The sequence below is a fragment of the Palaemon carinicauda genome, chromosome 27 (assembly GCF_036898095.1).
Source record: "Palaemon carinicauda isolate YSFRI2023 chromosome 27, ASM3689809v2, whole genome shotgun sequence".
Classification (NCBI taxonomy): Eukaryota; Metazoa; Arthropoda; class Malacostraca; order Decapoda; family Palaemonidae; genus Palaemon; species Palaemon carinicauda.
The window spans coordinates 41860341-41865340 of NC_090751.1; the positions used below are offsets into that span (position 1 = coordinate 41860341).

Sequence of the window (5000 nt, forward strand, 5' to 3'; positions counted from 1 at the left end):
CGGAATAGGAAAGGAAAAGAAATCCATTTAGAATCTGCAACAAAGACTTACAACTGTGTGAAATTGGAGAGAAGCTCCTCCGAAAAGTTTCGAATATTCTAAAGGGAAAATGAAACATGTTTAAAAAAGAAAAAAAAATTATATGACAGCAGAGATATCATTAGTATTCCTTAGAGAGACGGAAGCCAGAAACCGTATCAGACTTTTTATCTGAAAGAATTTTGCGAATGCATACTTAGGTTTTCTTCAAAAGAAAAAAAAAATTACTAATAAACCTTATATCTATGCTTTAGAACGTACTGTTATTATAAATCCGTTCTAACTACTTTTCTTAATACAATTTCATTCCATTACCCAATAAACCATGTTACGTATATTATTTGATCAAAGTAAATCAACAATTCTTTAATATTACTGATGAGTAATTATTTCTTTCCTTTCGTTTTTCACTGTAAATCCTGTATTGTGTACACCTTTTATAGGTTTTTAGGGGATGTTTGTTATTCCTATGTTTAGATTGGGGGTAGTCCAACTGTTTCTGTTTCTATTTTTTGGGAGTAACACTTCACATTTTTTCAATTTACAAGTCTTTTAAGTTGCGCGTTTTATTTTAATTTCTTTTATTACTATATATGCAATATTATGCTTAATAGTTCTCCATTTTCTTTCTTCCAAAACAATATTGGTTTATTTTCACTATTTTTAAAGCCGTTAATTACAAAGTCAACTGTGTTCTAAAAATGTGGGTGATATTATTTCTTTCCACATTTACCGTGTCCGCATATAAGCAATGTACAGTTTACTTTACTTTAGTAGTGGATGATTTCCTGTGATAAACTACCTTTCTTCCCAATCGGCTCTCATTTTTTCTGAAAGAAATCTTCATTAGGAGTATGATGAAACGTAAATAACATCTCGTTTTCAAGATAAGTTATAAGTTTATTATTTTATGAATGAAGCCTCTTCACGTTCCTTCTGCTATAATGTCAATTATATTATCTTATAGGTAAATATATAATTTTATTTTGCTGTGAAATTATATTTCATTTGAAATCCAAACTGTTTTTAGGATGCCCATTGCTTGATCAGTCCTCCCTATTCTCTCCTTGAATTCTGTAACTAGCGATCAATTGCTGGTAATAATGTTACTAAATATTTGAAAGAGTTTAATTTGGGTACTATTACTCCTCCGATAAGGAAGTTCATCTGATCACCACTCAGAATCTGCGTGACCTGAGTCTTTCTATGGTTGATCACCATTCCAACCTATCTCCCCTCGAGTACTAACCTATCAATCATCTCCTGCATTTCAGCCACTGTAGAGGCAATTAGAATTACTGTATATCTTCTGTGTATTCAAGATCATATAATCTTTGGTCCTCTTTCCATTGCATGCCATTATACATTTATTGCATTACCTTGTTCATACCATAATCAGTCACCATAATAAACAGTAGAGGGGACAATATTCCACCTTGAAGTACTCCAGTTTTGACTTCAAATACATCTGTAAGACTACCGTCAACCATTACCCTACAAGTTCCACTATGTCAATCCATTATGATGTTTACAATTTTTTTCTGATATCCCGTAGTGCCTTAGATTTTTTTCAACATGCCACGTAAAATACTATCAAATACTTTCTCAAAATCCACAAATAATAAAACAAGAAATAATTTTTAGTTCGCTACACTGTTGAGCTATATGTCGTAGACTAAAAATGTTATCGTCACATCCTCTAGCCTACCTGTTCTGAAACCTGCTTGATCTTTTCGAAGTATTCTGTCTATTACAGTTTATAGTATATATATATATATATATATATATATATATATATATATATATATATATATATATATATATATATATATATATATATATATATATACATTTATATATTATATATATACATATTTATATATATATATATATATATATATATATATATATATATATATATATACATATATATATATATATATATATATATATATATATATATATATATATATATATATATATATATATATATGAGAGAGAGAGAGAGGGAGAGAGAGAGAGAGAGAGAGAGAGAGAGAGAGAGAGAGAGAGAGAGAGAGAGAGAGAGATGATTGTTCTTACAAAAAAAAACGGATGAATGTAGACGAAATATGAAGTGCAAACATAAAAGAGCCAAAAATATATAAGATAATAACGTTTCCTAAAAGAAGGTGTAAGAGATTATAAAAATAGTTCTCGTCTTCATGTATTTCTCTCGTAAACATTGTAAGGGACATTAGCTAATAACTTGGGTCGTAATTATTATTGCACATGCTTCAGTTACGCCCTCTTATTACCGACGTCTAATAGATATTATTATGTCTCGTCATATTACGAAGAACAACCACTGAAGCATTGCGTGAGGGGAAGTGAACCTTATCAGGAATATCGAAAGTTCGTAACACAGAACATAGAAGTTCGACGCTGTAGTTCGAACGCTCTCCTAAATCAGCTTTGTTTAAATTGAAACGAAAGGTGATTTTACTCCCGTCGATAAGTTATAATATTCCGTAATTTGACTGATTGCCAGTACTGCATATTCACAAGTTTTAACGTGATGAAATTGCTCCGATAAATGCAACAGAAAGTCCATTCGTCGCTGTGCATGATAATGAACCCTTTTGTGAGAACTGAGAAGAATAGTCAAGCATAGAAGTCTGGCAAGCAGCGATCCAAACTGGCTGTAATATTCCAACCCATAAATTAGCCGAGTCTCCTTGCATATTTCATAGAGCGGAAAAGAAGTTGCATAATCAAGGGTTGTAAATTCGGGTGCTTAGCTTTGATGAGGGCGTGTCATGAGAAGATATTGTTACCTCTCTTACTTGATGGCAAAAGTGCATGTAAAGGAGGTCTCGGTAGACGGTGTCTAAGGACAACAATGGCCCATTCAATTATTAGAGCAGGCCCTCGAGTAATGACTAAGAGGGAAAGCTATGGCTCTAACGTTCCGACGTATGGCATATAGAAACATAGTTGCCCATAGTTCAATATAATTCCCCCTCAAAATTTGTTTCGACGTTGTCGTGTAAATTGACGTATTTGCAAGTTTAAAATTTTTACAGTCGCTAAAAAAGTAAGTAATTTCTTATGTAATTAAACGCATAAGGAAAAAATTATTTCAGAAGTAGCCCATAATATAATGGGGAAAATTTTGGAATCTGGTATCAAAGAAGAAATGGATGTCAATAGATTTAACGATGAATCTGAATAGTGTTTATTACAAATTTCATTTTATGATTTCGAAACGTTTACTATTAAGTAGGATTTGAATTGAAATAGAAAAAGACTTTAAATTTTGTATAATTATGTTGTTGTTTTTTTGCCAGTGCAATAAGCTCACTATTACAAAAGCTGATTTGAAATAATTACGAAACATACCAAGTTTTTTTTATCAATAATTATCATGGTAAAAAATAAATTTTGTTCTCAATAATTGAGAATAGTCGTATGTAATATAATTTTTGGCGAATAACAAAATCAGCTATAAAAGCTACATGGTTGTGATATATATTAACGATAAAAAACAAGTTTTAATCAAACATTAACTTTATACCAGACATATTCGATGTATTCTATTTTCCTTACACAGTTTATATGTCCTGTATTAAGAGCACCTGTCCATATTTCTACCTTTGTCACCAAATTTTATGTTTTTTTTTTCGCAATCTTACAGAAGATCCGCCGAGCGAGCAAGACAGACACAGAACTGGCCAAATACCTGATTTCACACAAGGCTGATCACACTGATTACCATCTCTCTCTCTCTCTCTCTCTCTCTCTCTCTCTCTCTCTCTCTCTCTCTCTCTCTCTCTCTCTCTCTCTCTCTCTCTCTCTCTCAGGAGGATAATGTTTTACGTCTTCATAACCAAAACAACGAAAATATTATGAATATCTTTTCCAAGTGACGATTTTTGCTGCCACATTTGATTTTTTATCTTCCAGTGTTGTTTCCTTACGCCATACCTTATGTAACATGTCATGGGATTGAATTATATGGCACAGTTAATTAAGTGTAGAGCATGACATTTATCTTAGTATCTATTCTTTCCAGTATGATTTATTTACTATATTATTTTGGTAATACCTGCCCTAATAGCAAATTTCTCCTTTTCTTGTTAACATTAATTATTCTGAAAGTTTTTTTTGAAGAAATATACATTCAAACTCAGATAATGTGTATGTATCCACACCAGATGATATGTATGTATCCACACACGCTTGCACACACTCACAAACACAGGCACATACACACACACACATACACACACACACACACACACACATATATATATATATATATATATATATATATATATATATATATATATATATATATATATATGGCATTATGTACGCATATGATGGTTTTATTTAATAACAGAGAGCTCAAGACGACAATACTTACTCAAAAAAGAGCTCTTCATCCTAAGAAAAATTAGTCAGAGACTTAAAGTTATTAGATGATGACTTTTGTAATAGGAGGGGGAAGTCAGTAATGAAAGATCAAGCGTACACATTCGAAAATGATTCGTCGAACTAAGAAAATTAATTTATATTAATACAAATGTAATTATCAAATGAGAGTAATGGTAAAAAAAACAATTGTTATTAGATAAATAAAGAGATAAGTAAAGACATCACACAGATAGTTTCTGTAAATTCTTCTCTTGTGAACGACCTTTTTCTTGCCATTTTCTCCTCCGTCCTTTTACGTTCACTTCGTATCGTAACACAATTTCAGGAAGGTAAAGTAATTCAGATTGGATCTTTATAATTTAGTTACACTGGAAGAGAAATACAATTACTGACGGAGAGTTGGATTTTGTTTACTACATTTTTGCACTGCGTTCGAGCAACAGAGTTTTGCTTGATCTGTCTATTTACCTAATTCATTTTATTGACTTAGAAGTGCAGTGTCTTCGCGCTTTTTCTCTTTATATATATATATATATATATAT

The 5000-nt window shown here is 31.4% G+C and overlaps 1 protein-coding gene across 1 annotated transcript in view; it reads left to right on the forward strand.

The window, feature by feature from the left end:
* LOC137620883 (uncharacterized) overlaps positions 1-5000 on the forward strand; it is a 66475-nt gene that overhangs the window by 51997 nt on the left and 9478 nt on the right. The gene's annotated exons all lie outside the window — the stretch shown is intronic.